Source organism: Microtus ochrogaster, chromosome 6, assembly GCF_000317375.1.
Source record: "Microtus ochrogaster isolate Prairie Vole_2 chromosome 6, MicOch1.0, whole genome shotgun sequence".
In the NCBI taxonomy this organism is placed as follows: domain Eukaryota; kingdom Metazoa; phylum Chordata; class Mammalia; order Rodentia; family Cricetidae; genus Microtus; species Microtus ochrogaster.
Window position 1 is genome coordinate 54,779,798 of NC_022013.1, and position 10,938 is coordinate 54,790,735.

Genomic DNA, 10,938 nt, shown 5'->3' on the forward strand with positions numbered 1-10,938 from the left:
TATCTATCTATCTATCTATCTATCTATCTATCTATCTATCTATCTATCATCTGTATCTATCTATCTATCTATCTATCTATCTATCTATCTATCTATCTATCTATCTATCTATCTATCATCTGTATCTATCTATCTATCTATCTACTTTATTATCTATCTATCTGTATCTATCTATCTATCTATCTATCATCTATCTATCTACTCTATTATCTATCTATCTATCTATCTATCTATCTATCTATCTATCTATCTATCATCTATCTATCATCAGGGTGTGTGTATGTAACCCAGGCTTGTCTCAGACTTGTGATCCTCCTGACTCATCTTCCTGAGTGCTGGGATCACTACTGTGGTCCACTATACTTAGCAACCACTTTACATTGAAAATTTCTGAATTTGGGGCTGGAGAGATGGCTCAGTGGGTGAAGGTCTTGCTGGCAAGCCTGGCAACCTGAGTTAAATCCATGGAATCCACATGGGAGGGAGAGAACAAACAATTCCATAGTGGGTGGAGAGAACTGATTGCTTGGTCTCTCTTTTGAATGAAATGGGAAGCTATGTGATTGAGTTTTGAGGAAAAGGGCATGCTACAATTGTGATTTGATTTAAGGACTTTTCTTTTCTTTCTTTCTTTCTTTCTTTCTTTCTTTCTTTTTTTCTTTCTTTTTCTTTTTTTTTTTTGAGATAAGATGTCTCAATGTTGCCATGGCTGGCCTTAATCTCACTGTGTAGCTCAGGATTGATTTGAGCTGAGAATCAGCCTGCCGTAGACTTCTGAGTGACAGGATTAGAAGTATTTTGTGCTACTCTGGGACTTATTGAGTTTTAAAGGAACATTTGTGACTTCTGTGTAGAGAAAAATCCAAGGAAGCAGAGGTAGAACCTGAGAAATGAGGGCAGAAGCTTATCTTGTAAACACATGGGAATGAGTGACATTTGGAGGCCAGTCAGACAGACAGGATGGAAAAGGGAAGAGAAGGACTAGGTAGAACTTTGAAGTTACAGAAGAAAAGCCTGAAAGCAGAAATGGAAACCAGCTGTGTGGAGGATGCTACAGGAGGTTTCCAGTTAGCAGGAGCAGCTAAGATGGAGGCAGTGAATGCCCACGCTGCAGTGCATGAAGTCTGTGTGGAAAAGAATCTGGCTTGCCACCAGCTTACAACTCTTTCAAGCAATGACATCTGTTAGTCACCCCATAACTTACTTGCCCTGCTTGCAGTATTGATTGATATTTCCGGACCTGGTGAGCTGTTGTCACATTTCAGTCTCATTGATGAGCAAGTTTTATTTTTTTCTATTAAATCTCTATGAGTTATCTACTAACATGACAAGAAAAAAAAATAGGTTAATAGGAAAGTTCAAAGTAGCTTGACACTGACTAAGAAAATTGTTTGGTACAATTTTATCAAGAACTTACATAAGGATCCAGTAATAAGAGTCCAATAACAACTTAAAATTTTACAAAACTTGCTAAAGACTTCTTTGCTGTTTAAATAATTGTTTAGTTCCTGTACGTATTATCTTATTTAACATTTCAGTTTATCAAAAGTAAGATACATATTTTTAAAAGAAATGTTTGCACAACCAAGTAGTAAAAAATAGCATGATAGCATTGAGTTCAATAAAATTGTATCTTACTTTGAAACATGATAGGTTTCAGAATTATTTCCTTAGTTTTGTAGCACAAACAGACCTCAGTCTACAAAGTATGAGATGGCCATACATTTGTGAAATGGGCTCAAAGAGTAGATATTTGAAGGCTGTTACTAGAATTCAAATCTTGGCTCTATAAGGTACAGGTCAAAGAAAGTAGGTAATTTCTGTGGGCCTTATCAGGTTCAGCTCTGTGGGAATAAAAAATGGGAATAAAAAGAGTTCCTACTACATCATGTTTCTGTAGGTTTCAATTAAGATAAGATATGTCAGGAATGGATGGCCCAGAGATTTAGGATAGAACCAAATATGCAAAGTCAATCAATCAACCAAGCAATCAAAATGCCAATGTAATGATGCCTAACTCCATTCTGATATACTCACAGATTGATGCCTAGGCCAACAGCCATAAGAGAGGCTTCATCCAGAAACTTGTGGAAACAGGTGCAGAGACCCACAGCCAAACATTAGGCTGAACTCAGGGAATCCTGGTGAGGAGAGGGATAAAAAATTATAGGAGACAGAGGGGTTAAGGACATCACAAGAAAACCCATGAAACAACTAATCTGGCCTCATAGGAGTTCACAAAGACAGAAGTGACAACAAGGGAGCCTGCAAGGGACTTACCTCAGCTCTATGCATATATGTGATACCTGTGTATAGCTTGTTTTCTTGTGTGACTCCTGACTGTGGGACAGAGACTGTCTCTGACTCTTTGGCTGACCTTTGGGACCCTATTTCTCATGCTGGGTCACCTTGCCCAGCCTTAATAAAAGGGGAGGTGCTTAGTTTTATTACTACTTGCTATGCTATGTTTTTTTGATATCCATGGGAGGCCTGCCCCTTTATGAATAAAAAGGAGGAGGGGTGAATTGTTTGGGTGTGTGTGGGGGCGGGAAAGGAAGGTGGTGGAAAGGACTTGGAGGGCAGGAGAGAGTAGAAACTGCAGGTGAGATGTAAAATTGATTAATTTAAAAACAAAAACAAACCAAAGAATCAAAATCCCAAACCCAGCAAAGAAAGAGAAGGCATGTACAAAAAAATAGAGTAAAGGCATATCTCAGATATATTATTATTCCATACCAATGGATTTGAAGAAAATGATAATTCCAGTTACTTCAATGAACACTGGTCAACTGGAATTTGACTTAGTATTTCAAGAAGAGGCATAGTTTACCCAGAAACTAGGTATCGGGGGTAGATAGAGGAGGGCTGAGGATGGAGGTCTACAGCATAGAGTCTATGCCTTTGTCCTGATGACATCTCTCCAGATGTGCCAAACGCTTTGCCAGTTCACCAACTTTGTTGTCTTCTAAAGTCTTTATAGTCTCCTATACTGTCCTATTGATGTGGTGAGTGGAATAAGGTGGTTTTTATGTCTGCTTTCTATCTATAGCCCATTTCTCTGGTCATTTATGGGCAGTTTAAATTCTACTACAAATGGGTTCTAGAGAACAAAGGCCATAGAGTAGTTTGGGGTCTTCCATGCATCATAGACTGTAAACAGAAAACTTGAAGCAGCCCTGTCTGGCAACCCTGGTTGGTAACCCTGCTTTGCCTCCTCTGATTGTAGCTGAACATCAGAAAAGAAGCTCATGGCTTGGCCGCCTTAGGGGTTATTTCTAAAGTTTTCCCTTCAAATATTCTGGCATTCTTCCACTTCCTACCTCCATGTAGAAAAAAAAAATCAATATACTAAGCAGCATTCAGAGGTTGGTCCTTTGTAACAGATCTTTTACTCATAGATTTTGTCTTCTGAGCTAAGGATTTTGAAGCTCAGTGCCAATGAGATGGCTCAGCATGTTAACATCCTTGCCACATATTCATGAGGACCTACTTTTGACCCCAGGATCCATGTAACAGTGAGTATGGTAGTGTGAATCTGTAATTTTAGTGTTCTAATGGTGATATGGGAGTAAGGGAGAGACAGGGAATCCTCACAACCTTGCAGGCAATGTAGGCTGGTTTTCACAGCTGAAGATACAAAAGACCCTTGGAAAAGAAAATAATCACTCTTAAGTTACCCTCTGACCTCCATGAATGCAACATTGAATGCACATATCCTCACTGTCACTCAAATAGACACAACAACAAAAGAAGATTTTTATAACTTACCTCCCCTTTCTTTATAGACTACAAAAGAATGGATATAGCATAGAAGAAAGATCTCTAACAAAAATCACAATGAGCAAAAAATTTAGTCTGTGCAACTCTGTAGTTTTTTTATAAAAAAAAACTTTATTTATTTATTAAAGATTTCTGTCTCTTCCCCGCCACCCAATTCCCTCTCTCTCCCCCAATCAAGTCCCCCTCCCTCATCAGCCCAAAGAGCAATCAGGGTTCCCTGCCCTGTGGGAAGTCCAAGGAACCTCCATCTCCATCCAGGCAACTCTGTAGATTTTATTTATTAAGATGTTCTGTCTGTGCCAGGAACTATCATAGCATCTATGCTATGAATAGAAACCAAACATGGTTATTCATCCTTGCAGTCAAGAACAAAATGTGAGACACATAAACATAGAACAGTCCATAACATGTCCAGTTAAGACACAATGGAGAGGGGCATTGCTTTGGAGGTCTGGTGTCTTAAATGAAGCTTAAGAGTATGGTTAAGAAACAAAGAGAATGGTTCAACAAATTGTGATAGGCAAGGAGGGGGGGTTAAAATGATGAGGGAATGTGGAAGTCTTGCTAGATGAATCTCAATGGGCTGGAGCATTACTGCGTGATCTGTAGATGGAAGCAAGCAGAGTTTTCTGTAGACCACAGCAATATGACTTAACAAAAGTAGATACTTTAAATTTTTGGTCCAATTAGCTCATCTTTCTGAAGCTTAGACCCTATAAGAATATGGGCTTTAAGAAGGGTGCTGTAGTTGTTAACTTTCCTTGTAAACTTGACTATATTTGTATCACCCAAGAGATACTAACTCTTCTTTCTGAAAGAGTGTCTCAGAGAGGCTTGAGAGGAGAAGACCCATGGGGTCTTGGACTAAATGAAAGGGAAAACCAGTGACTCAGACCAGTGCCAGCATGATCTGCTTTTGCCCCTTGACTTCACATAGAATGTGACAAACCGCTACATATTGTCACTGCCATTCCTGACATGGTGTACTGTACACCTTCTTACACTGTGTGCCAGAATTAATTCTTCTTCCACTTAATGTTGCTTGTTAGTTTTTAGCTTTTTGAACCAGGAGTAGGAAATGCATACAGTTATTATGAGAACTTTCTGGAGGTCATTTGGAATCTCAATACCTTACATGTAGATGTCCGGTTCAAGGGAGAACATTATAGACTTTGTTTGCTTTGTTACCGTCTAAGTGTTGATATTCCATTAAAATGTTTGTAATATTATAAATAATTAACTTCTGACAACTGCAGATCATTATAAAAGGGTTATTGTGATTACAGGATGTCCAACAGAGTAACATTTCTTTTTTGTTTTTGTTTCTTTTCTTTTTTTTTTTTCTTTTTTTGAGACAGCTTTTCTCTGCATAGCTTTGGAGCCTGTTCTGTAACCAGAGATCACTTGCCTCTGCCTCCCAAGTGTTGGGAATTAAAGGCATGTGCAGGCACCACCCAGCACTAGACTGACCATTTCCTTTCCTTTCCTTTCCTTTCCTTTCCTTTCCTTTCCTTTCCTTTCCTTTCCTTTTCTTTTCTCTTCTCTGAAAACGTTTTTATTGAGACCACACCAGGCAAGAAAATTCTGGCATTAAGCACCTTCCTCCTTGGTGATGTGGTCTTTCTTGAATGGTCCCATGAAAGCTTTCTTCTCCTCCATGGTCTGGAAACGACCGTGGCTAAACTTGAAGGTAGTGTCAATGAATTTCATGTCAATCTTCTCCAGAGCCTGTCGTTTTGCTCTGCACCAGTAAGGACTTGCGAAAAGTGAGCACTCGTTTCTTGGTTCCCACCACACAGCCTTTAAGCATGGTGAAGTCATTGGTTACCTCATCATTATGGACAAAGCCACCCAGTGGGTTGATGCTCTTGTCAGAAAGGTCATAGTCTGTAGATGCATTGTTCTTGATCAGTTTGCCATCTTTGATAAGGTTGCTCTGACCAATCTTGTAAATCTTCTTGTTGATCTCTGTCCGACGATGGTAGCCTTTCTGCCCAGCATGGGCCACAGAGAAGGCCACTCGGGTAGGGTTTGCCAAGCACCAATATAGGCAACCTTGTGCAACCCTCTGTGGGTCTTGCGTGGCAGTTGCTTTATATGCCAACGACTGGTCACCCCTTTGTAGCCTTTGCCTTTATCACTCAGATGACATCAATCATCTCATCCTGCCCAAACACCTGGTTCACAGGAACCTGCTGCTCCACCTCTCCCGGGCCCAGTCCAGCTTTTCAGCCACAGTGCCCCATTCACCTGGATCATCAAGTGTGCCTTCTGGCCCAGAGGAAGCAGACGCATCTGAGTGTGGGCAATTATCCAGATGACTTGGCAGTACTTCTTCATGCTGTTGAAGTCTGTCTCCAGTTGTTTCTTTCCCATGTCATCCTGCCATTTCTTTTTTTTTTTTTTTTTTTTTGGTTTTTCGAGACAGGGTTTGGAGCCTGGAACTAGCTCTTGTAGACCGGGCTAGTCTCGAACTCCCAGAGATCCGCCTGCCTCTGCCTCCCGAGTGCTGGGATTAAAGGCGTGTGCCACCACCACCTGGCTTCATCCTGCCATTTCTTATAGTATTTGGTGAAGGCCTTGTTCTTAGATTTGTGCCAGTTCTTGTAGAAACACTTTTTACACTCGTCACTGATGTGCTCAGCAAATACTGTCTTGAAGGTGCGGAGACCTTGTGTGGGGGGGGGTTCGACGTATCCCACGATGCCCACAACGACCATAGGTGGTGTTTTCACAATGGTTACAGCCTCCACGACTTCTTTCTTGTTCACCTTGGATCCTGGTCTGTCCACCTCCTGGACAATGTGGGTCATGACAGCCTTGTAGCTTAGAAAGGCCGTGAGGTGAACAGGCTTGGAAGGGTCATCCTTGGGGAAGCTCTTCAGTTTCCCACGATGCCTGCTGCTGCGCTTCTGAGCTAAGAAGCCCAAGGACCCATGCCTGGGAGTAGAGAATTTTCTGTGAGACATCTCTCCGTCCCCCGCCGCCAGACTGACCATTTCTAGTCATGCCTGCAGAAAATGCATATTGACAGTTCAAGACTGTAAAGGAAGTCAATGAAAGGAAGAATGGAAGATATTCAGAATACCCTGATTCAACTGAGTTCCCAAATAATTTGTAAGTCATAGTTTCCTCTGTCATTTTAATAAAGTAGCTTCCCGTGATTTTTCCACACTACTAAGAATAATCCAGCTGCTTTGGGGAAACCATTATTGGGAGAAGACTCTTCTGGCTTAATTTACAATTTTTTTAAAAAAAATTTCTATTAAATAAAGGAGGCTTACATTAGTCCTTATGTTATTAACTGCTTAATGGATTTAGGAAGGAGGTAGCAAAAGACAGATTGTTCCTTGCATTTAAATGAGACAAATAGCATTCTCAACTGATTATATATTTAGGGAAAAAAGTTCCACCATATTGCTACATTTTAAGTCCACAGAAGTAATAAATTAATCCATTAGTGGCCAAGTGTGTCCTCTGTTGTGTTCATTATCACGTATTCCCAGGTGTTTGGGAGCTTATAAGTATAAATTAATGGGACTTTTCAACTTGGTAATAGAAATATGCAGCATAAGGCTCATAAAGTATGAAACGATTCCCACACCAGTGCTTTTTACAATAAAAGGTAGCATTAAATATTAAATTAGCATGTTTTTGTCAATGTTGGAATGAGTTATCTTGTCAGAACAAAGCAACAAAGCATAATCATCAATTAAAAAATAAACATGGTTACCATGGTTTCTTACTAGTTGCCTGGTTTTGTATATTTCTGTAAAGCCACATTGCCAAACAGTAGACAACCTGACTATATGAATATGTGCCTTTGAGGAGCTGATTGACTTAAGTACTTGTTCATCAACATGTGTCTAGAACACACATACACATGCATACACACAAAGCTACTGACTGCTAGAGAGGCTCAAACTTTAGAAGAGAGGCTTCCAACAGTGGTATGGGGTATGGACAGAATAACTCTTGGGATACTGTGTGTGTGTGTGTGTGTAAGAGAAAGAGAGGGTGGGAGGGAGGAAGAAGGTAGGGAGAGAGATCTAAATCTTGAAAGATAAGAATGGAAAGTGGCTGATTGAAAGATGGGTATCTCCTGAGAACTTATTGTATCCAGGCACTGTTATTGTTTTAATTGAAAATGTCCTTTATAGAAAGAACCATGTGATTGAACACTTGATTCCCTGGTGGTGGTACTGTGTGGGAAGATTGCAAAACTTGCAAGGTAGAGACTCACTGGAGGAAGAAGGTCACTATAGCTGGATTCATAGCCTAGCTCAATTCCAACATTCTCTGCATCTGAGTGTGGATACAAACTAAACAGCCAGCTCCCTGGTCCTGCAACTGTGCCATCCCTGACTGCTACTCTGCCTTCCCCTTCATGAAAGACTTTCTGCCTGAACCATGAGTCAGAATAAACCTTTTCCATTTTAAGTTCCTTTTGTCTGGGTTTTTGATCATAGCAAAAAGAAAGCAAATCAAGCCCTTTCACTCATTCCAGCGGTGCTGCTTTGTGTGTGTGTGGAGAGGAGACAATGATGACCTTGGAAGGTTGGGAATGAGAGGCTTGTGGACCGTTTTCTCTGTAATTCTGCTAACACTGCATTTAAATTTTTTTTCTTTACAAACAGTAAAATAAGAGAATTTTATATCAATAGATGTCTCTATGAAATTCTGGTTGACTGGTGTATTAGAATAGTACATAAAATAGAATTTTTTCCACACATGTCTGAGGTGATTCACAATTTAGTGAGAAACAAGTTATGTAACTCCAAACAGACAAACACATGTGTGCATGCACATGCACACACAGACGCACACCACACACACATACACTCACACGCAAAGGGAAGAGGAAAAATGAGGGAAGAAGTGGCTAAGAACCCACAGTAAGTGCTAAGGAAATCTGGAAATTTTTAGTTATTGTAGAAATAGGAGCAGCGGGGCTGCGTCCCCAGAACCCCACGCCCGCAATAATAGCTAGCTTTACCCGAAATAATTACACGGACACTGTATTCTTTTAAACACTGCTTGGCTCTTTAGCTTTAGTCCTTTTCTCGGCTAACTCTCGCTCCTGGACTAACCCATTTCCAATCATGTGTGTCGCACCCCAAGGTGCGCTTACCAGGAAGATTCTAGCCTACGTCCATCCTGGGTCAGAGCTTCATTGCGTGTGCCTCAGAGAGCAGAGCTCTCGCCTCTGCCCGCAAGAGTGGAGCATCGTGTCTCTCTGAGGCGTCTGCCCCCTCGAGGAGAGCTGTCGAGTCTGTGAGCTCACTTCCTCTTCCTCCCAGCGTTCTAACCTATCAGGGCAAGCAGCTTCTTTATTTAATCAACCAATGACCTTCCTCCATCAAGTTATGGCTTAAGTGAGGACATTAAGATAAACTTGACATAATTTTTAAATGAGTCACTTTAAGAAGATATCATCCCAGGGTATCTGCAATGAGAAAGAAATATGATTAAGAAAAATAATTCAACAATTATTTAGTCACCATCTAGTATTTGAGAGGCTTTGAGAAGCACTAGAGAAAATTGGGAGAACTTTGGAGATGATAGCAGTTCAATTAATTAGTCATGGTATAGAGATACACCCATGAGTTACAGTTCAACGTATAAAGTTTTGCTTGCTGGAAATTTCATCTTATTTCATAGAAATGTTAATAGAAAGCAATAGTTCAGAAAATTGGAATGATATAGGAGAAGTCTGGCCATGAAAGATGAGAGTAGTTTGTCACAGGGTGAGTTGGGATTGCATTAATAAGAAAATGGAAGTCAATAGAAGAGCCTACAGTGCAGATTACTTATAAAAAGAGCATGTTATTGAGGTTGTAAAAGGAGGTAATATTCTCTTTGTCCATCGTTTCCTATTGACAAAATTTACAATGCCAGATAGCTGCCTTCTGCATTGAAAGAACTATTTAAAATGGGAGGTTCCCAGTGTTCCCTCCCCCAATAAACTAATATTCTTAGAACAGAATAAAGTCAAAATGATATCAATAATGGAGAAGGCTGCTCTTCAGAAGCTGCAGTGGCTAGGACTTTCATCCCCCAGGAAGCTGTTGCAGGAGGTTCACCAAGAGCAGCCTAAGTATAGCGTGAGATTTCATCAAAGCAAAAATTCCATTTCTTTGCTACTACTTTTCTACATTGGTTACTTCTGTGGGCTTCATGACATCATAGTTCTAACACATTTTCTCTTACACCTCCTATCATGAACCAAAGACAAAACTTTTTGTTGTTTTTTTCAGGAATTTGCTCAATGATGACCAAATAATCCATATAAAAATATTTGCATCTATAAATATCTATAATATCTTCTAAATATCTCCAATGATATAAACAGATGGAATCTCAATATTCATAATAAAAAATAAGACATATTACAAAGCTTGCTTTAGTTTAAGTTATTTAATGATAAATTCTTAAAAACTGTATGCAAAAACATTGTAATTACCATTGTAACATTTAAAATTTTCTGAGGAAAAATGCCAATTCAATGATAGCCTGAAGTGATAAGCAGTATGCAAAAGACCTGAGACTCGGAGTATAAATCTAGTGGGCTTTCCTAAGGCTTCTTCAAACATCCTTAGATTCAGTTAAGCTATCCCTACCCTTCATTTTCCCAGTGACAAGCTTTGACAAGGATCCACACATAGCTGAAGACCTGTTGACAGTTGACTCTTCAGGAGCAAGAGTATCTCCTATTAGGAATACAGAGAATGGAAAGTTGTTTGTGTTCCAGTAGATAAATCCACACTTATGTGCATTTGGTTAACCCTAATTGAAATGGGTAGTTAAAATAAATACACAAATAAGCCAGTATAAAATGAAGACAAGAGGTCGGGAGAAAGTTTTGATGCGGTACTGGGAAGACATAAATGAGAGTAGTGAGGGTGAATATGATCTGGATACATTGTTTATATACATCAAATTTTCAAAGAAGAAAGGCAAAAAGATGAAAGAATCCTTCAGTCTTGAAATTTATGAGACTTTTCAATCCAGAGAACCCAAAAGTCTATGAATGTGACTTTTCGATTTTCATAAAAACTTAATCACCTCAGTTGTTATGTAGGCTTCATTGGCACAACTTTTTTTTTTTTATTCATTGGCACAACTTTTTTTTTTTTATTGAGAAAAGGAAAAAAAAAA

The 10,938-nt window shown here is 39.7% G+C and overlaps 1 protein-coding gene and 1 pseudogene across 8 annotated transcripts in view; one reads left to right on the plus strand and one right to left on the minus strand.

Annotated features, from left to right (window-relative positions):
• The window catches only part of Nrg3 (neuregulin 3), a 985,750-nt gene that overhangs the window by 860,546 nt on the left and 114,266 nt on the right, over positions 1-10,938 (plus strand). The window lies entirely within an intron of this gene.
• LOC101990778 lies at positions 5,371-6,749 on the minus strand (annotated as a pseudogene).